The following is a 23,782-nucleotide window of genomic DNA, read 5'->3' as shown; positions in this document are numbered from 1 at the left end:
TAATATGATTGTTTAAAAATGTTTGAATATTTAATAATGAAAACAGCCCCTGAAAATCTCACCTCTAGGGGTTCCCATATCTAATAGGACATAAAACAGTCATGCAGCAGCATCAGGCTTGTCCATGAGTCATGGACAAGAGATGTTTCATGGACAAGGCTGCATGAGCAGACTCACCAATCAGCTCCCAACACCAAAACGACAGAAACACCCCCCGCCCACCACATACCAATCATCTCCCACCATCACAAGGAGGGACGCGCCTCCTTCCCCTGAGATTTCTAACACTGTGAGCTTATGAAAAGAGGAGGTATTTTATAACAAATATAGGTGATAGAGGGATATAAATTACATGTACATGGTCAGTATTAGGTACCAAGTAATCAAAAAGTCCCAAAAAAATAACGTTGAATCTGACAGTTATGCTTTAAAGAGAACCAGTCACATGAATGGTAAGTGGGGCATGTTAAACTGCTGAGACCACTAGAATTGTAAGCTTCTCTACCATGTCTTCAGAGGCAGGATGCAGTGACTAGTTGCAGCCTTATGCCCCATCAATCAACCCCCCCACCTCCCCGATAAATACTTGGGGCTAAATTGCATATGGTGCATGGCTAAATAAAAATCTTATTTCTATAATTGACAGTAACTGAGAAGTAATATAGGAAAACATGGTAGGGAAGCTTGTATTTCTAGCCATTATGAAAGTATAAAATACTCTACCCATGTGACAAAGAGAAATGCCAGTACTAATAGACAGGGCCAGAAAAAACATTTTGTACTAAATAATTATTTACATAACAAATATTTTCATTAGTTTCATACAATAAACTTCTGTTTTTCATCTACTGATTGTCATGGTTCCTAAGTCTTTGTTTAGTTGACTGCAGTGGCCACTAGCCCCAATGGTGATGTACCTTTGGACAGCATGTCAACATTATTGCCAGTGATTGGGTCCTGCAGTTCTGTGTCTATTACTTGTCATTGCTACTGCCAAGTGTAGGAGCAGTGTGGGGATTAAAGAGTGGGTTTTGATGATATGTGATGTGATGATATTTTTACCTATGAACAATATACCATTTTATGACAATTGAACAGCCTATAAACCAACTATTGTTAACTGCTTACTGCTTCTATGAATGTAATAAAGTTCTTATCTCTGATCTCAATTATAGCTTCATAGGTTTACTTTAGTTTACTTTTTATCAGCATACAGCAATGCATTATGGGGGAGTTGACCTAAAATTCTAGGTGATGACACATAGTGACGACACAAGGGAAGGTAGCCCCACCCTTACTGCATCTTTCTCTAATGCAGCATAAGAAGCCTTCAGAAACGGCACCATCATCAAAGCATCATTTTAATACACCATTACACTTTATTTTAACCCATAAATGATCAAAGGAGCTTTGAACGACACAGTAAATATTTCATTAACAAAGTGCCGCATTTTAAAGATGTGAAAGATAACACAGCTGTAACACCGCATTGCGGAATTTTAGTTATGTGACATTATGAGTAAGCCCTTATTGCTTCCGAGCACAAAGTTTGACATTCAGGTTATTTCAACTTGAAATTTAGAAGAAAACAGAAAAGATGTCAAGACACATACCTCCATGCCATCTACAAACATGTCTTTTGTAGCATGTGAAGGGCAATAGTTATGGATGAACTCAATCATCCAGACTGTAATAAGCGAGGACAATTCTGTATTGAATACAAAAAAGGTTAGTGGAGGGTGGAAAGTCATTTCCTGCACTGTTATAACCTGTTTTAGTGACTCTTCAGTTACTTGAGTTTTAAAGGGGTTATCCACCATAGGTGTATTTTAGTACATACCTGCCAGACAGTAAAGGAGATGCTTAGGAATGATCCATGCTTGTCTTAAAGCTAAACGGCTATGTTCTGTGTCAACCATAACGCTGTGGCTATCTTTTTGTGAACTCGCTATATCCTGTTGGAGTTCCTTTTCTTGAACTACATGTCCCATAATTCCTTGTTTGTAAGTGAAGAGTAATTTTTCTTCCTCCCACACATCAGCCACCCCACCCATTGAAACAAACCTGTGCTCCCTTCAATGCAATAAACCAGTTTTTTTCTAACCAGGGTGTCTCCAGCTGTTGCAAAACTACAATTCACTGCAGAATGATCCCCACCCATTGAAGCAAAGACAAGCTCCCTCTGATCACATGACTAGTAATGTAATGTCTCGGGCTGCACTGCAAACTGGAAAACCTAAGGCAACAGTCATCTTGCATGCTGTTAAAAATGAACATTGGGACAAAAATCACAGAAGAATTGCAAGACCACCATGAAACAAAGGTACAGACACTATATTATGAAGCACATATGTCTCATGCTTGAAAAACCTTTCACAATTAGTAATGGTTTTTGCACAACAGTAGAATCTCCCAATAGTGGACACTCACAGGGAATAAAAAAATATCCACTTTTGAGAGATGTTTCCTATTGGGAAAAAAGGCTTAAATATATTTCTAAATGGTGGAATACTGTCCTATACACTCACTCCAGAGTGTAATAACCAACAAAACATGATAAAATGCTAAATAAAAATAAATTATTTATCACTATAATAAGGCTTTAACCCCTTAAGGACCCAGCCAATTTTCACTGTAGGACATGGCCAATTTTTGCACATCTGACCACAGTCACTTTAAACATTAATAACTCTGGGATGCTTTTACCTTTCATTCTGATTCCGAGATAGTTTTTTCGTGACATATTCTTCTTTATGTTAGTGGTAAAATTTTGTCGATACTTGCATAATTTCTTGGTGAAAAATTCCAAAATTTGATGAAAAAAATTGAAAATTTCGCATTTTTTTAACTTTGAAGCTCTCTGCTTATAAGGAAAATGAATATTCCAAATAAATTATATATTGATTCACATATACAATATGTCTACTTTATGTTTCCATCATAAAGTTGATATGTTTTTACTTTTGGAAGACATCAGAGGGCTTCAAAGTATAGCAGCAATTTTCCAATTTTTCACAAAATTTTCAAAATCAAAATTTTTCAGGGACCAGTTCTGTTTTGAAGTGGACTTGAAGGGCCTTCTTATTAGAAATAGCCCACAAATGACCCCATTATAAAAACTGCACCCCTCAAAGTATTCAAAATGACATTCAAAAGGTTTGTTTACCCTTTAGGTGTTTTACAGGAATAGCAGCAAATTGAAGGAGAAAATTCAAAATCTTCATTTTTTACACTTGCATGTTCTTGTAGACCCAGTTATTGAATTTTTAAAAGGGGTAAAAGGAGAGAAATCTTCCTAAAATGTGTAACCCAATTTCTCTCGAGTAAGAAAATACCTCATATGTGTATGTCAAGTGTTCGGCGGGCGCAGTAGAGGGCTCAAAAGGGAAGGAGCGACAGTGGGATTTTGGAGTGTGAGTTTTTCTGAAATGGTTTTTGGGGGGCATGTCACATTTAGGAAGCCCCTATGGTGCCAGGACAGCAGAAAAGCCCCCACATGGCATACTCTTTTGGAAACTACACCCCTCAAGGCACGTAACAAGGGGTCCAGTGAACCTTAACACCCCACAGGTGTTTGACGACTTTTCGTTAAAGTTAGATGTGAAAATTATTTTTTTTTTCCACTAAAATGCTAATTTTCCCTCAAATTTAGATTTTTTACAAGGGAAAATAGGACAAAATGACCCCCAACATTTGTAACCCCATCTCTTTTGAGTATGGAAATACCCCATGTTAGGATGTAAAATGCTTTGCGGGCAAACTACAATGCTCAGAAGAGAAGGAGTCACATTTAGCTTTTGAAAAGCTAAATTTGCTGAAATGGTTTTGGGGGGCATGTCGCATTTAGGAAGCCCCTATGGTGCCAGGACAGAAAAAAAAAAAAAAACACATGGCATACTATTTTGGAAACTACACCCCTCAAGGCACGTAACAAGGAGACCAGTGAGCCTTAACATCCGAGAGGTGTTTGACGACTTTTCGTGAAAGTTGGATGTGTAAATGATTTTTTTTTCCACTAAAATGCTAGTTTTCTCTCAAATTAAAAATTTTTCAAGGGGTAATAGGACAAAATGCACCCCAAAATTTGAAACCCCATCTCTTCTGAGTATGGAAATACCCCATGTGTGGACGTCAAGTGCTCTGCTGGTGCACTACAATGCTCAGAAGAGAAGGAGCGCCATTGAGCTTTTGGGAAAATAATTGTTTGGAATGGAAGTCAGGGGCCATGTGCGTTTACAAATCCCCCCGTGGTGCCAGAACAGTGGACCCCCCCACATGTGACCCTGTTTTGGAAACTACACCCCTCACAGAATTTAATAAGGGGTGCAGTGAGTATTTACACCCCACTGGCGTTTGACAGATCTTTGGAACAGTGGGCTGTGCAAATGAAAAATTACAATTTTCATTTTCACGTACCACTGTTCCAAAAATCTGTCAGACACCTGTGGGGCGTAAATGCTCACTGTACCCCTTATTACATTCCGTGAGGGCTGTAGTTTCCAAAATGGGGTCACGTGTGGGTATTTATTTTTTTGCGTTTATATCAGAACCACTGTAAAATCGGCCACCCCTGTGCAAATCACCAATTTAGGCCTCAAATGTACATGGTGCGCTCTCACTCCTGAGCCTTGTTGTGCGCCCACAGAGCATTTTACGACCACAATGGGGTATTTCCGTACTCAGGAGAAATTGCGTTACAAATTTTGGGGGTCTTTTTTTCCTTTTAATGCTTGTGAAAATAAAAAGTATTGGGCAACACCAGCATGTTAGTGTAAAAATGTATATTTTTTTACACTAACAAGCTGGTGTAGCCCCCAACTTTTCCTTTTCATAAGCGGTAAAAGGAGAAAAAGCCCCCCAAAATTTGTAGTGCAATTTCTCCCAAGTACGGTGATACCCCTTATGTGGCCCTAACCTGTTTCCTTGAAATACGACAGGGCTCTGAAGTGAGAGCGCCATGCGCATTTGAGGACTAAATTGGGGATTGCATAGGGGTGGACATAGGGGTATTCTACACCAGTGATTCCCAAACAGGGTGCCTCCAGCTGTTGCTAAACTCCCAGCATGCCTGGACAGTCAGTGGCTGTCCAGAAATGCTGGGAGTTGTTGTTTTGCAACAGCTGGAGGCTCCGTTTTGGAAACACTGCAGTACAATACGTTTTTAATTTTTATTGGGGGGACAGTGTAAGGGGGTGTAAATGTTGTGTTTTACTCTTTATTATGTGTTAGTGTAGTGTTTTTAGGGTACATCCGCACTGGCGGGTTACAGTAGTTTACCGCTAGGAGTTTGCGCTGCGGCAAAATATTTGCCGCAGCCCAAACTTGAAGCAAGAAACTTACTGTAAACCTGCCCGTGTGAATGTACCCTGTACGTTCACCTGAGGGGGCAAACCTCCAGCTGTTTCAAAACGACAACTCCCAGCATGTACTGACAGACCGTGCATGCTGGGAGTTGTAGTTTTGCAACAGCTGGAGGCACACTGGTTGGAAAACCTTCAGTTAGGTTCTTTTATCTAACTCAGTATTTTCCAACCAGTGTGCCTCCAGCTGTTGAAAAACTACAAATCCCAGCATGCCCGGACAGCAAACAGCTGTTTGGGGATGCATGCCCAAACAGCTGTCTGGGCATGCTGGGAGTTGTAGTTTTGCAACATCTGGAGGGCTACAGTTAGAGACCACTATCTAGTGGTCTCAGACTGTACCCTCCAGATGTCGCTAGGCAACTCACCGGCTTCAGTAGGATCCAGCCGCATGACGTCGCCACTCGCCGATCTCCGTCGCCCGCAGCCTCCGGATCGGTAAGTGGATCTTCGGCGCCGGTCCCTGTCGGGTTTCCCCGTCCTGCCCCGCCTATTGTGGGTGGGCAGGACGGGGAAAACAAAAGTAAACCCATCTGCCCCTGATCTGCTATTGGTGGTCGCGTCTATACCACCAATAGCAGGGATAGGAGGGGTGGCACCCCTGCCACCTCACTCCTATCTCTTCAGGGGGTTTATGGATGTCATGGACACCCGCGATCCCCCTTCTATTCCGGGTCACCGGGTCACCATAGACCCGTAATTACCTGGAATCATGCAAATCGCAAGTGTAAATTCACTTGCAATTTGCCGCGATCGCCGACATGGGGGGGTCTGATGACCCCCCTGGGCCTTTGCAGGGACGCCTGCTGAATGATTTCAGCAGGCATCCCGGTCCGATCCCCTCCCGGTGCGCGGCGGGGGCCGGAATTGTCCATGACATACGCGTACGTCATGGGTCCTTAAGTACCAGGGTGTCATGACGTACGCTTACGTCAAGGGTCCTTAAGGGGTTAAAAGAAATCTCAACAATATAATTAATTAGGAAAAGTAATGCCAAATCATTCATACCAAATCATTTCCCCCACAAATCCCCCCCAAATCATTCCCCCATTGCTTCATCCCCCTGTTCTTACTTCTTACCTGGACAGCAGGCAGTGACAAGTGATACTTCTTTGAGCTTCACCCAGTGAGGACAGTGACGGTCGTGAGCAGTGGCGGCATCCAGCAGTGACGAGTGATGCTCCATACTACCGCTGCCCTCAGTGAGTGAGGCGCAGAGGAGCGTCACTCGTCACTTTGGACAGCTGCCACTGATCACAGCTGTCACTGTCCTCACAGAGTGAAGCGCAGAGGAGCGTCACTCGTCACTACCTGCTGGCCAGGTAAGAAGTAAAAGGGGGAATAGGGGAATTATTTGGCATTGGGGGGGAGATTTGGCAAGGGAATGGGGGAATGATTTGGCAAGGGGATAAGGGAATGGGGAGATTTCACTGTGTTTGTGAATGCATTTTTCTAACTTGAAATATCAGTTAGAGAATACTATAGTTCTTTGACAACCTTTATTCTTTATCTATAGCTCTTGAAGTATTTCCATATTGCAAGCTTTACTACCGCAAGTGAAAATTTTTAGTACTAACCATTAAAAAGGTTATCCAGGAGTCCAGGAACAATCTATTTTCATGGCTGACAGCATGTAAACATTTCAGTTATAGCTTAACCTTTACATGGCCTCTACAGAACTCCCCATACCATTGTAAGAAGAACAACTGTGCACAGGGGCTAATGCCAGCTAATAAGAATATCAGATGCTGTTGGAAGCCAGTACTGTACAAGATCAGTTGTAATGAACAGCCGTATAAGGCTACAGTGTATGGTAAAAGGAGGAAAGGCTGTGAACATTATAAGCTAAGTCAACAATGATTACATGCACCCAGTCAGCCTGGAGCTCAGAGGTAGGTAGTAAAATCAAAATGTAAAATAAAGAAAAATCTATTTGAAAGGTAGCATAGTGAATTACGGCTAATGCTAAAATAATACAGAACAGTTATGCTGCAGACCTTTACCTGCCTTTATATCCTACTGGAAAGTAAAGTGGGTATTTTGTGTTCCGCATAAAAGTTGTTCTTATTTACAAGCATTGGTACTCTGTCTATAATAGGAGGCTAGAATTTCACCTTATATCGCATGATTTTATGATCATGATAAATGATGGCAATTCTGCAGTGATTCTACATGGAGCTTTAGCTAACTGCGGAAGCCAAGAATTTCATGATGACAGCACTGGAGAATTCGGGAAGAAACCTACAAGCTCTGCTGCAGTGATTCATGAAATTATTACTGGGGCTAGTTCACACGTGATATTTCCCCCCCCCCCCCCCCAAAAAAAAAGTAAATAAATAAACTACATTTTGTTGTTTTAAAGAAAAAACATTTGTAAGCAGTTTTTCTACACTTCACATTGATTTTACCTCTTACTTCAACCTTCCCAATTTGTGGACTAAACCTTGGGTACTGCAGACTTTCTATGAGTGTGAATGAGAGTTCATGAATTGAAGAAGTTGTCTCATCAGAGACACCCTTTTTCTGATAGGATCTGTGGTGTCATTCAGCCTTTCCCTTAGGGGAGAGGTAGTATTGAGATTGAATATGTGTGCTGTAGGAATAGTTTGAATTAATTGTGACATCCGGGGTCAATGGATTTTACCGTATGGGGTCTAAATTGATTTGATGTCTGAAAACTGAATTCATTGCTGAGGGTTTGACTGCATTTTGCAGCAAGTGGTTTAACAAATGTTTGGTTTGACATCTGGAGTCTAAATTCATTTTAGGGACTGAGGTCTATATATATATTTTTTTTTGTAGATGCTAAAAAATGGTGTGAAACCCTGTACAGACTGGGCAGTTGAAAAATGTTGGTACTAAATCTTTTTTTATGTTGTTTGTACTCTTTTCTACTCCAATGTTGTTGGTTTTAAACAGCAATTAATGCAACATCCTTGTGTAAATACAGTGTACCCATGAGGCAATATGATTAGCACTCTACTATCAGGATATATCTGTGAAGCATGGGATTCAAAAAGAAAGGAGATAAAATCTCCAGGAAACATCAATGAAGACGCCATACCAGGCCCATATTATCCTTTATAATCAAAATAACACAAATTCATTAAAACTGAGGAAATAGGAAAGGCATTTTTCATCTTAGAGTTAGAATACTCATGGATAGCCTTTCCTTGCGTGGGGATACTTGATGTCTATTTTTAAAAAGAAAATTAAATAAATATATTTATAATTATTGCTAATTCCAATAATCCCTCCTCTCTCCTCCCCTCATATCCTACCCCTAATCGTTAGGTAAAAAATAAAAAAAGAGTACCATATATCTATAATATATATATATATATATATATATATATATATATATATATATATATATATATATATAGAAACAATGGAGCAGCTCAACCAAATTATGCAGAGCAGTGGGTGCCAGCAGAAAAAACACCCCAGGTGAAGGGATGTACAAAAATCCACACCAAAATAGAAATGCTGCGGCACTCCAAAAAGTATAGTGAAAAAAGGAGTTTATTGACCTGACATCAGAAGCGACGTTTCAGCTGCCCGATTGCAGCCTTTCTCAAGCTCGAGCTTGAGAAAGGCTGCAATCGAGCAGCTGAAACGTCGCTTCTGATGTCAGGTCAATAAACTCCTTTTTTCACTATACTTTTTGGAGTGCCGCAGCATTTCTATTTTGGTGTGTATATATATATATATATATATATATATATATATATATATATATAGATATATATATATATATATATATTATAGATATATGGTACTCGTTTTAATTTTTTACCTAACGGTTAGGGGTAGGATATGGGAGGGGGAGGAGAGAGGAGGGATTATTGGAATTAGCAATAAAAATAGATGCGGATGATATGGGTCGGACAGGGCACTGGAACTAGATTTGAAAAGTGTATAGGGGGGGTTAAAATTTTGTAATATTGTTAATATGTGAAGAAAATGAAAGTGTAATTTTATGAAGAATGTATAACTACTGTTATTGAAATGGAGTAATAAAGATAAATAAAAACAACAACAACAAAAAAACAACAACACATACCACCTTTTATTTCACCAATGTATTTGAACCAAGATTACTCCTATTATCTGTTGTTTGTTTTTCTATTATATAAATGAAAAGTGTTCAATAAAAACACATTTTTACAGACTTCTGTGAAGAAATGTTGGTCTTCTTTAATCCTAAATAAAACATTTGATACATTGTTGTCAGATGATATTGCAGTTTAGCTTGTGACTCACTGCAGCCAAGATTGATGAAAATTATAGGGCAACAGTAAAGTATGTATGCAAGTTTATGTGACTGCAGTGTGCAGAGGAAATATGGTAGACTGTACTTTGTAAACACTGTCACACTCTCAAGCTGGGATTTCACTGTGAATAAGGCCAAGTTCACATCAGTATTGTGCTCCTATCAGAGGAGCTTGGCTGGCTAAGTCCATTAAAAATGCGGGACCTAAGCAGTGATTTTTCTTTTCTGCTCAACTCTTGCAATGCAATGGACACCTGGCAGAAACCCAACGAGTCCAAATCAAAGTCAATGGTACCTATCTGGACCCAGTGATGTCTGTTGTGCTCCAAGCCATTCAGGGTCCATTCGGTGCAAAAAAAAAAAAAAAATGCCGAACAGGATGGAGCACAGAGCTGATGTGAACTTAAAGAGAATGCTACTTGTCAACTACTGTGACAAGTGTGACAACTACTTTAACTACTTGAGACCGACATGTGGCTACATTGTACTTCACAGTAGTGTTGCTCACGAATATTCGCAATTCGAATTTTATTTGCGAATATCGCATATTCGCGAATTCGCGAATATTCGCAAATATAGCGCTATATATTCGTAATTACGAATATTCATATTTTTTTTTTTTTTTTCACAGTACACATCACAGTGATCATCCCTCTCTGCTTCCAGCTTATGTGGTGTAAGAAGGCTCTAATACTACTGTGTGAGACTGGTGTGCAAATGTTCGCATATGCGAAAATTTGCATATGATAATGTTCGCATATGCGAATTTTAGCTTATGTACATTTTTGGATATGCAAATTTTCGTACACGCGAATATTCGCATATGCGAAAATAAAACGAGAACATTACGAATATGCGAATATTCGCGAATATGACGAATATTCGTCCATATATTCGCGAATATTCGCGAATTCGAATATGGCCTATGCCGCTCAACACTACTTCACAGTCAGTCAGGCCAATTTTTATATAGTTGGATGCTAGGGATCTATTCTACTGACAGGTTCCCATTAATGTTTACCCTCACAGATGTTGTATGATAATAGAAGCAATAAAGCACAGGCCTATTTGTAAACCAATATTCTTTGCTGAAGCATTTCTTGATAATAATATATTATATATCTAAATAATTCCTAACAAAATCAATACATAATGAAAAAATAATAATTATTAGAATTTCTTTTAGAATAATCTCAGTTTTTGGTATTTTGGTTAGTATTGGCAGCCAAAACCAGGCGTGGGTCAAAAACATTGTCCAGGTTGAGGCTAAAAATACTTCAGAATATTACATGTGCACCCAGCCTTAGCCTTTACATATGTGTGCACATTTCTGGATAGGTAATAAATATTATAATTTGGCAAACGTCAAAATGTGACTGAGCTTGTTATGTTCTTCTCGGGAGCAGGCACAATCTATTACTAGGAATTTGATACGCCTGCCATGTTGGGTAGAAAGTGACATTAATTTCCATTTTCCAGACACACATTTCAAGTCTGTCAAGTGAGATTGTGTTGCTAAATCAGACTGGGAGTTGTCCACAACAGACTCTATTAATCTTGTAAAGTATCGGCAAGTAGCTGCAAAGAGCAGAAACACTTCTCTTACTCATCGTCCTAGAAATTACTCCATTGTCTCCTTTCAACACAGTTTTTTTTTTATCCCGAAGAAGAACAAACAGTAAAGTACAAAGGTATGTCTAATAACACCTAAGAGGACTTCCAACCACAGTGCTAGCACTTAATGTTTGACATGTCTGGGTAGAGCTTTAGTCAACAAACAAAGTAGTTACATAAAGTTTCATATCATACATCACCTCTTTCCTTCACTGGTACACTTTTCACAGAAAGCAGGCGTTTTGGACTTAATATGATATCCATGCTCTTGGTATATGTAGGTACAATTATCTAGAATGCCCTCCTCCTCACCTATAAGCAGGGATAAGCTGAACTTAGCTACCGCCTATGTAATGACAATTACAAGTACTTTCCAGCTGTCATCCCAAGTGACAGATGCAGCTGTTTAAAGCTTTTCTTCATAGCTTTCTATGAACCAGATGATGCACAATGGAATTATTAAAGAGGGTCTGACTGACATATTTTCAAATCCTATGAAATAATCACTGGGGGAAGGGGGGGTCGTCTTGAGAACATATGACTTAAGTACAAGAAGAGCAGCTGATATGTGGCTGTCAGGTGTGCCTGAAAGAACTGTTCCATTAAGTTGGCTTGTAGATGGTTATGATGTAGCATGTGGATTTCCATGCAATACCTGAGGTTTGTGATGTGCCATGTTTTATTTTGTACACTTTACTTGGCCCTGGATAATCCTGTATGTTATTGTGTATAAGAATATGTTCACACGTAGCACTAGAATGATCTTCCATGTCAGTCAACAAACATTTTTTTTTTATAGCTTCATGCACATTGGCCCCTCAAGATAAGGCAAGAGGTTAGCTTTATAAACATCTGCATTGCTTAAAGCATCCTTGGATATGTAAATTCCTCACCCTCTTATCTGAATCTCATACCTTTTGTATCCTTGTTTTGAGTCTACAGAAAGTCAACCCCCCACGCTCTAAAGCCTCCTACAGCTTTGACAGTGCACATTTTTGTATTTGTGTTAAATGAAGACATTTTATCCTTCACAAATAACTATTCAAGATGAATAAACATACTGTTCAGTGTAAAGTAAAGATAAAGACATTTTTCAGCTGGATCCGTACATTTTTACCAGTTCTGCATGACCTACATTAAATCTCTCTAGGTTGCATTGTAGCATTACAATGTCTCCCAGCAATGGGAGTGTCATTATCATGCTGACTGAGCAGAATGAGACCTGTAATCTGCACACATGACACATTTTTAGATGATCTGGAAAATTAGACATTGAATATTTCCTTAATATCTGTTCTAACTATTTCTAAGCGAGCTTTAAAACACATGCAGTAACCCAGTTTTTATACATATAGAGTAGATGGTGTGAAAATAATGAAACAATTCCTGATGAACAATGAAACCTATACATTGCAAAGCCCATTATTTATTTATTTATTTTTATTTTTTATATGGTGCCATTGTCCCTCCTTGTGTTGCTTAGGCCTCGATCATCCATGTTGGAGGCTCAGTTTCTGTCTCCTCTCACAGATTCCTTTCAGGGCCAGAAAACTGAGCTGGAGGGTCTACTGCAAGATGGACACCAACACATCCCATTGACTTTTAATGGCGTAAATCTGGTTTCCATCTGATGTCCTTTTATTTTGCAGGATCTGTCCGGACAAAAATGTACTACTTGCAGCATTTTTTTATCCACTCCGGTCCCACAAATTATACAAATTCTATGACAGCGCCCCTTAAACAGAGTTCCAATGCAGATGTGTTTAGTTTTTTATTATTATTATTTTTACACAAACTTATGGAAATACGTCACTAGTATGCATCTTTAATACGGACATATTTCCATTTATTGGCCCTGATTTACTGAAAGTCCAACCGACTTTTTTTCTCGGTTTAAGCGTACAAATTTTTGTTGCACAACCTACACTTTCGAAAACACTTGGAGTGTTTTTTTAATAACAAGAAAATGGGCGTGGCTAACCAAAAATGGGCGTGTTCCTGACAAAAAACTGAAATTACTAGGAATACTCCCAAAATCACTCCTAAAAAAGTGTGAGTTTGGCTCACAGAATAACCGACAGCCAAGACGATGTGTAAAAACTACCAAAAGCGAGTGATTTTGGCAAAGGCACAGCTTAACGTGGTGGGGAGTGCTTAAACTATTTTCTTTTATTTTTTTTTTCCTTGTTTTACAGTTTTACACAAGGATTTTTGGAATATGCAATGCATTTTTAACTTTAAACTATGCTTTTAATGATATTTTTTTGTGGGGAAGGGAGGGGGGTTAAACTTCTTTATTAGATGGTCTAAGTCCATTTAATTTTTTTTATCTCTATTTTGTTGCTTAATTCCCGTTAAATCTTGTGTTTTGCTTGTTTGGTTTGGCACATGCTATTGATGATTTGAATTCTATACCCATGTTTTTTAGTTTTTTTCTTGGATATACTTTGAAAACAGATGATAAAATAAATAAACATGCTGAAGAAATACGAATACAATACAGATACATGTTTTTTTTTTCCCTCTCCATAGAATTTTAAGGGTGTATTCTGTCCGCCAAAGTGATGAATGTAACATTTGTTTTTTTTTCAATGCATGCATATTTTACAGGACATGCGAATAGCCCTTTAGATGAACATTTGCTCTATATTACAGACCGCAAAAAAAATGGACATATTACAGACTGGTTGGTAAGCATGTAAGAGATGCCTTACTGTAAGTAGACAGCACTTACTGTACTAGCATTCAAATGGAATGTCAGGAAATTGCTAGTATATTAGCTCAGTACACTATGGCAAGAAATGTAAGATCCTGTAGAGCTTTTATTTTCATATGAATTGACAAACCACCCATAGGCCTACAATCATGGTTTTACAGCATTCCCTCAGTAATGCGCAGGCAGTAATGCTCAGGCAGTTTAACCGCAAAAGAGGCATAGTCCAGGGCTATCCCCAGAGAGAAATCTCAATGTTAAAATGGACTTTGACCTCTAAACAGCAAATAATACCACATCCACCTGTATTCTAATGATCGTATGACTGATAACAATGCACACAAAGAAGCTGGACTAATAAAATGTCAATTTAGTATATAACATATGTTACTGCTATATCACAGCTATCTTATCACAGACCTGCTATGACACATCTGTTGTGACCCGTGCTTTGAAAAAGATAACAAAAAAATAGTATAGGAATGTTACATATAAAAAAATAACATAAAAATGTAATAAGAAAATAAACCCACTTCCAAACCTATTCAGAGTTCTGTTTCTAACGCTAATCCGCTGAACTGAACAACATTATAAATTATTTTTAAAATGTTTTACATGAATAAGAACATTGTAGACTTAACCTTAACACTAAATTCTGCTTTCAATTCATGTGTCTAAAGTATTTGTATGAAAAAGGTACAGGAATAAAAATATGTAATATCGCTTTGCTAATATATGGCTGTGTTTATTCTGCATTGTTTGCAGTACAAACTCAAACTCCAGAAAAACTCAAAGATTCTTAGGCCCCTTTTTTACCTGATGGAGGCAAAAAAAAAAAAACAGTAAACTTTTGGACTTTGTTGAGCTGGTATACATTGGCATACCTTTTTTACCATATGGAAACATGGAGTACACTGGACCATTCTATACATAGGCATCCTACAAAAATATATAATCCACCGAAGCTTATCGGTACAGCTCACCCGCCAGCCTGCACTGCGACACGGACGAGACCGGAACCGGATCTCTTGGGATATATGAAAGAAGTAGACAAAGTCCAGCGCAGTCTCAGAGCAATGTGAGTTAGTTTATTCAGCAATTAGCCAACATAGAGAACAGGTGACATGTTTCAGCTACGGTACTTACCGTAGCCGAAATGCGTCACCTGTTCTCTATGTTGGCTAATTGCTGAATAAACTAACATGCATTGCTCTGAGACTGCACTGGACTTTGTCTACTTCTTTCATACAAAACTATATGGTTTTTGACATGTGTTCCTATGGGCAACATATGTCACTGAATATGACAACAAATCAGAGGGAAAAAATTGCATAAAACTCATCATGATATTTCAGCATCTTTATTTTCCTTAATCCATATGCAAACAGAGTAGGATGTCCAACTTATGCATTCTTCCAATGGAATACTCAAATGCAATGTGAACAAAGCTGAACAAAAATAAACTAAAACTGTATGAACTTTCTGAAAGGTGGCTAAAGCTTAAGTCTAGAGATGCTTGTCTAGGTCCTCAAAGCCTTGGACTAAGCCAGAGCCCTCTATCTGGCTTAAAGGGGTACTCAGGTGGAAAAAAAAAAAAAAAAAAACTCTAATCAACGGGTGCCAGAAAGTTAAACAGATTTGTAAATTACTTCTATTTAAACATCTTAATCCCTCCAGTACTCATCAGCTGCTGAATGCTCCAGAGGAAGTTGTACACTTCTTTTCTGTCTGACCACAGATCTCTCGGCTGACACCTCTGTCCATGTCAGGAACTGTCCAGAGCTGGAGAGGTTTGTTATGGGGATTTTCTCCTGCTCTGGACAGTTCCTGACACGGACAGAGGTGTCAGCAGAGAGCACTGTGGTCAGACTTAAAAGAACAACTCAACTTCCTCTGTAGTATACAGCAGCTGATAAGTACTGGAAGGATTAAGATTTTTAAACTAAAGTAATATACAAATTTGTTTAACTTTATGGCACCTGTTGATTTAAAAAAAAAAAAAAAAAGTTGTTTTCCACCAGAGGACCCCTTTAACAACTCTGCAGCTAAAGTGCTGCATATTTTGAGGATCTGCTCTCTACGGGTGGGAATTGCAGCTAGTGTACACTGCATCTGGAAAATGCATTTGAGATGACTGTAGAGGAATCAGAAGCCAAACTGTCTGCCTATATTTGAGAATCCTGGCTACCTAAAATAAGCAAACCTGGTCCAGCCTCAACAAAGCCTCTTTGGAACCTTGTTAAACACCTTGTACCTCCATCTTGAAGTGAAAGGGTTAACCATCTGTTTAACAAGTACAGATATTTGTGTATTTCCCTTTTATGTTATTCAGACCTTCTGTCTTTTCCCTCCGCTTACCATCAAGTACACTCCATCTCACACTAGCCAGGAGACATTCACATAGGGAATGCCTCGGATGACCTCTACTACCTTTATTCTAGGTGCAACCCCTTCATCACTGTGCTAGCCCAAGAAATGGTGACCCATTTCTTAGCCTTGGGTGACCCATAACCCCCAAGAATGATACCTCCATCATCACGCCATAAGACCGACCCCCAACTCTCATGTGTCCTCTTAGTCTCTGTAATAATAAGAGCAGGTCCTGTGTTCAGGTGCCTAGTCCATTAGCCAAAGTGATCCCAAAGAAAGCCTTTCACTAGTAAAGTTTCAGCACATCTTTTCATTACATACTGTAGACAGTCCTTTAGTTTCAGGGGTACCATGTAAAACATTCCCTGTAGTAGTGCTGCAGAAAAATTGTATACTTTCTGCAGATAGCCCTGGGGGTCCTAGAAGTTTAACTCCCTCTGATCAATTAGAATAATGATCACATCCACCCCTACTCACACCATGTGATCATATACTTCATGGCCAGGGGGTGGGTAGTGCACAATGCTGTACATCAGTAGTATGGCTTTCAGTCATCATTGTGCAAAGAGACACAGCAGTAATGGCCGTCATTACCAACAGACAATCCCTCCTTATTGCTGGGGGAGCAATCATAGTATTCTCGCCCCAATGCTGACTGGCCAATTGTAGCATTGCAACAGAATTGGGCTGATTTTAGGCCTCAGCCTAAGCTCTATCCACCGTAGTTCCGTCAATAAGGTAACTAGGGTAACTAGAGTCCTGTTGGCAAAAACACTCACAATCACATCCATCATCCTGTGTTTTACTCTTAACATCTTCATGTCTTCACTTGTTTGTAACATGTATCGTGTGATCATTTTTTTTTTGTAAGCACTGTTCACCTGCATCATGTCCAGAGATTACCTCCCTGTGATCAGCCAAATGAAAAACCTCACACATCCATGATCCATTGTCATTACTTCTGTAATACCCCATGTGACTACCTCTCTGTACTCATCCCTGTGCCCCCTTGTGCAATCATCAACCTGTGATCCCCTTGTCATAGATTTGTAAGCTCATCCTTAAATCAGTCATCTGATGCTGATCTATATTTTTCCTGTTTTTTTTTAAATATATACACACACACACACACACACACACAAAAAAAAGCAAGCAAGCAGATTGCTGATTAATATCAATTTTACTTTATGGGTTTCTCACGCGAATCAAAATCTGAATCTGCAACATGGGGCCCCAAAACAAATTCATCAAATACAATTGTGCTATTTACCCTGTGAGTCCTGTTTTGCACCCAAAGAGCAGTTTATACTGACATATAGGCCATTGTCATACTTAGGAAACTGAGGACTTTGAGCTAAAAATACATTAGAAAAAAAGTAGTGTTTTAAATTTTCACAGCCTTAATGCTAAAAAGAAAAAACTCTAACAAACACCTGTGTCAAAATGTAACTACACAATCAGATAAATTCCTTGAGGGGTAAAGATTTCATAGTAGGGTCTTTTGGAAGTATGTTTTGGTACCTTGAGGCCTGTTCTGGCCTTAAATGGTCCAGTTTTTAAATCATTTAGCAAACTTTGGCCACGTATGGGATATTTTTAAAGTATATGGAACCAAGGAGGTTTTGAGTTTTGTTTCTGATTTAACACTTTCTAAGAACATTGTCACATACATCCAGCAATCTGGCTCAGTTTAGCTTCAGCACAGTAAATACGTTTCAGAGGGAAACTGATGATCTATCTTATCCCATTCATTTGGCTAGGACATAGCATACAGTATTTATCGGGACGTTGGATCTGCCAACATGCCAAATGTGTGAACATGTCAATGATACTCCCACCACCATGCATGATTTTAGGCTTTCTTGTGCTTCCTTCCTGGACAACAGCAGTGCAGGCCTATTTGATGCAGTGGGCCAAATATGGTCTGAGCAGTGACTCCTTGAACCACTGCAGCAATGCTGGCAGCACTCAGACATCTATTTCATCTGGATATGTTGCTGACAATGTGCACTCAACTTCTTTGGTTGACCATGGAGAGGCCTGTTTTTAAGGAAACCGGTCCTGTGAAACTACTGTATGGTCTTGCCCATTGTGCTGCATTTCAGTTTCTGGGTCATGGCAATCTTCTTATATCATAAGCTATCTTTATGTAAAGAAATAATGCTTCAGAGAGTTCTTTGCCATGAGGTGCCATGTTGAACTTCCAGTGACCAGTATGAGAAAGATAACACCACAATTAAGACACTTGAGTCCTTGTAACACTATCCAGTCATATGACATCATGGAGGGAAAATAGCTAATTTGGACATTTCCACTTAGGGGTGTACTTTGTTGCCAAGGTTTAGACTAATGTCTAAGTGTTGAGTTATTTTGAGGGAACACAACATTAAACATTGTTATACAAGCTGTGCACTCACTACTTTACATTGTAGCAGAGTGTCATTTCTTCAGTATTGTCAAAAGAAAAGATATGTGGGGGTGTTCTCACTTATGTGAGATACTGCATATATTTTTTTTTTTTAATGAATCATTTGTGGTGAATCAATACCCATTTTAGAAACAGAACATTTATTTCGAATTAAGATTTTTTGTTTTTACATAAAACACATTGGAGAACATTTATCAAAACCTGTGTAGAGGAAGAGTGGCACAGTTGCCCATAGTAGCCAATCAGATTGCTTCTTCCATTTTTTTAAGTGCCTCTAAAAAAATAAAAGAAGATATCTCATTGGTTGCTATGAGCAACTGCACCACTCTTCCTCTACACAGGTTTTGATAAATCTACATAGTTGACTCAATAAAGTGCAAAAACAAACACAATCTCAGAATTACTTAAAGGGCTACTCCTGTGGAAAACTTTTTATTTTAAATCAACTGGTTCCAGAAAGTTAAACAGATTTGTAAATTACTTCTGTTAAAAGTACTTTTTAGGGGCTGTATACTACAGAAGAAATGCTTTTCTTTTTGGATTTCTCTGATGTCACGACCACAGTGAACTCTGCTGACATCTCTGTCAATTTTTGGAACTGTCCAGAGCAGGAGAAAATCCCCATAGCAAACATATGCTGCTCTGGACAGTTCCTAAAATGGACAGCAGAGGTCAGCAGAAAGCACTGTGGTCGTGACATCAGAGAAATCCAAAAAGAAAAGCATTTTCTCTGTAGTATACAGCCCCTAAAAAGTACTTTTAACAGAAGTAATTTACAAATCTGTTTAACTTTCTGGCACCAGTTGATTTAAAAAAAAAAAAAAAAAAAAAGTTTTTCACTGGAGTACCCCTTTAAGTGAAAACATAAACTGACACATCACAGATTTGATTCACAAGCCAACTAATTTGTTTCATCAGCATATACTAAAAGTCCCTAAAATGTGCCTGTCAATAGGACCCGAATACCCCAGTCAGGAAGGGGCTAAAGTCATATACAGTATGTGCACAATTGTATTCATAACAGTAAACGCACAGCTTTCATCTTGCTTCTATGAAACTTTTCCATTGAATAAAAGCTGACATTTCATCAATATTTTGTTTTGTACATTAGTATATATTATACTACTTCCTACAGTGCTTACACTTTTATTCTCTCTATCTGATTCGCCTCTAAGAGAACACAATAGACAAAACATAGTATTGCTGTAGTGATAACAAAAACATGTCTATTTCCATTTATAAAAATATACAGTAGATATCCAGCGGCGACAACCTGGCCTGGAGTGAAAAACACAGAAGAAGTTCTTATCAAGTCTCTTACTGACAGTTCATAGAAGTTTTTTCATTGCTTCGGGTTAGAATAAAGACGCTTTCATGTGTTTATCTGCTTTGAAGCATCTCAGATCAGCCGTCCTGATCACTATACAATGCGCATCCATCTCCGGCACAGATTTACTCTATGTACTGACATGGCAAACTTACTGGACATTAAACTACCGCAGCAAATGAGGTTTTCTTACTTACCATGAAATGGAAGCAGTGAAAGGGCCGGCAGGTAGAAGCTTGTGTGATTCAAAGCAGTTGAATGTGTCACAGTCCTGGTGGAGATATGAGAGTAATGTGTTTGGGTTTGGCTAGCCCTCATGAATAGAGCCCTTGGCAGACAGGTGTGTTACCTGTTGTAACATGCAAATGACTTGTCATATGAAACCGCCTTGAATGTAGGAGCAGAGCAAAACCTGTTTAAACTTCAGGCCCATCCCTTCCCGGCATAATGTAAGGCTGTCGTTTTTACAGCAAGCTCACTGATGTGATACTGGGGGAGGGAGTTGTTACAATGTAATGACAGTACAAGCCTGGACGTCTGAGTGGCATTACCACACTCCATGACTAGACGCAAGCACTAGGGGAGAGATTTATCAAAACCTGTGCAGAGGAAGAGTGGTGCAGTTGCCCATAGCAACCAATCAGATTGCTTCTTTCATTTTCCACAGGCCTCTTTAGAGGCCTGTGGAAAATGAAAGAAGCAATCTGATTGGTTGCTATGGGCAACTGCACCACTCTTCCTCTGCACAGGTTTTGATAAATCTCCCCCTAGGTCCTCATATCATGTCTTGTTATATTACTATTAGAAGTAAGATTCCATCGAAATAGTCCAATGAGTAAATATGCAACCTTCCTGCTGAAATCTGAAGATGATAGCGGTGTGTGAACTCCTACCTCACATGAAGTTGGGATATTTAGCACATGACAGCTCAGTGCTCAGACCCTTCAATAATCTTAGGGATGGGAGAAAACTAGTAAAGAAACTTCAACCACTGTAGGACATTGTAGAATATATATATATATATATATATATATATATATATATATATGGCACTGAAACATGTATTAACACATAAGTATTAAAGGAAATCTTAAAGGAGAAATTATATATCGCACTGATGAGATTATTGAGATTAAAATTTTACATTTATTTATAGCTTTCTTAAAAAGAGCTCCCAAAAATTTTTTGGAGCTCTTTTTAAGAAGGCTATAAATAAATGTTAAGTTTTAATAATCTCATCAGTGCGATATACATAATATATATTTTGTTTATTTTCTATTCTTTTTTCTAGTTCTCTTCATAGGCCAGCATTTGTTTGTTTGCTTGTTTGTTCTTTTTGGCTTACGTTTTCTACCTCCTTATATTCTAACATTCTAAGACCCATAACTTTGTTTTATTTTTCCACTGAAAGGTTGTATTAGGGCATATTTTAGTTGTAATTTTCATTTGCACACTTTATTTTATCATATAATGTATTACGGAGCCAGAAGAAATATATATATATATATATATATATATATATATATATATATATATATATATATATATATGTAAGGCAACATTGGAATTGTGCAATTTTGTGGGACAATCATTTTTTTCAAAGTTTGCAATACATGCAAACTTTATTCTATGAGTCAGTGTGATTCCAGTGATACCAAACTTGAATAATTATTGTTTTGTTTTATGGTAAAAAAATAAATAAAAAAAATAAAGTTGAAAACTTGTAAGAGAAATAAAATCTGTTCATTGTTATGATCTGACCCCTATAACTTTTTTTTATTTTTCTAGCTATGGAGCTGTGTTAGGGTTACCACCATTGCATACATGTGCCTTTTTGATCAGTTTTTATTAAGTTTTTATGGGACGTGATGTTACCAAAAATCAGCAATTTCTTTTGCTTTTTTTTTTTTTTTGCATTTAAGCCATTTACTGTGCAGAATCAGAAATTTAATAATGTATTATTTTGGACAATTATGGCAATACCAAATATGTTTTTAGTTTATTTTTATAGTGTTTTATTTACAAAATGGCTTTCGGGTGTGATTTCTATATTTTTGAATTTTTTTCAACTTTCCTTACACATTTTTTGCCTCCCACAGGGGCCTATTAAAAGCCAGTATATGGCTTACAAAGATCAATTTAATGTTATTGCATTATACTGATCTATCTTATCGGTGCTCGATTGCTAAGGGCTGAGGCAGCCTTAAAGGGGTACTCCGGTGGAGATTTTTTTTTTTCTAATCAACTGGTACAAGAAAGTTAAACAGATTTGTAAATTACTTCTATATAAAAATCTTAATTCTTCCAGTACTTATCAGCTGCTGTATGCTGCAGAGGAAGTTGTATGGCTATTTTCTGTCTGACCACAGTGATCTCTGCTGGCACCTCTGTCCATGTCAGGAACTGTCCAGAGTAGGAGAGGTTTGCTATGAGGATTTGTTCTTGCTCTGGACAGTTCCTGACATGGACAGAGGTGTCAGTAGAGAGCACTGTGGTCAGACAGAAAATGAACTACACAACTTCCTGTGGAGCATAGAGCAGCTGATAAGTTTTCTGCCAGAGTACACCTTAAAGGGGTACTCTGGCCCTAAGACATCTTATCCCCTATCCAAAGGATAGGGGATGAGATGTCTGATCGCAGGGGTCCCGCCGATGTGGACCCCCGCAATCTAGCATTCAGCACCCACCTGTGAGCACTGCAGGAAGCGCTGGAGGCTCCAAGTCTTCTGCCTTCCAATGACGGGGACGGAGTATTGAGACATCATAGCTGGGATCTATGCTGCAGCACCCGGCTATCATTACTGCACAGAGCACACTCGCTCTGTGTGTAATGACCGGCGATACAGGGGCCAGAGCATCGTTACGTCGATGCTCCGGCCCCTGTATCGCGGGTCATTATGCACAGAGCGAGTGTGCTCTGTGCAGTAAAGATAGCGGGACCCCCAGCAGCGGGAATCCAGCGATCTGACATCTTATCCCCTATCCTTTGGATAGGGATAAGATGCTGGGGGCGGAGTACCCCTTTAAGGTATGATGTAGCTGTAAAACATAAAACTGTATAAATAAATCAACGTAATGTGACAAATTTGCAGTAATGGACGAGACGCCATAAATAATAGGGCGACCAGGTGGTTTAACAGAACATTTATGTAATTTGGGCAAATAATCAAAATAAGCCAGGGAATAATTCTTAATCACAAGAAAAGTGTATTCTTTTTTGTTTAACTTGATAACGACCATGGACGAGTATAGACGTCCAGGTTGGCGGCCGTTCCCGCACCTGGACGTCTATACTCGTCCATTATTCTCGTGGGTGCTGCTCAGTGCACCCACGAGATCGCGGCAGGGACTCGGCTGTATCACACAGCCGGGACCCTGCTGCACTGCCAGGACCGAAGTAAACTTCGGTCCCGGCAGTTTTAACCCTTACAGCCGCGGTCGGAAGTGACCGCGGGCTGTAAGTGTTATGACAGAGGGAGGGAGCTCCCTCTGTCTCCTCTGCAGCACCCCACATCGCGATCGCAGGGTGCTGTGTGTGGCCGCGGCTGGCCGGGACCTGCCGCACTGCCGGAAGTGAAGTTCACTTCACTCCCGACAGTTTAACCCTTACAGCCGCGGTCAGAAGTGACCGTGCGCTGTAAGGAGTTCTGACAGAGGGAGGGGGCTCCCTCTGTCTCTCCTGCAGCACCCCGCA

General features: G+C 39.1%; 1 protein-coding gene across 1 annotated transcript in view; it reads right to left on the bottom strand.

Annotated features, from left to right (window-relative positions):
* FAM83B (family with sequence similarity 83 member B) overlaps window positions 1–20,628 on the bottom strand; it is a 108,319-nt gene extending 87,691 nt beyond the window's left edge. The window contains exon 1 of the mRNA XM_056563239.1: window positions 20,286–20,628. The gene's annotated coding sequence lies outside the window, so the exon portion shown is untranslated. The remainder of the gene's footprint in view (window positions 1–20,285) is intronic.
* Between the last annotated feature and the right edge of the window lie 3,154 nt (window positions 20,629–23,782).

The sequence above is a fragment of the Hyla sarda genome, chromosome 3, assembly GCF_029499605.1.
Source record: "Hyla sarda isolate aHylSar1 chromosome 3, aHylSar1.hap1, whole genome shotgun sequence".
Lineage (NCBI taxonomy): Eukaryota > Metazoa > Chordata > Amphibia > Anura > Hylidae > Hyla > Hyla sarda.
This window is presented reverse-complemented; position numbering and strand designations above follow the sequence as displayed.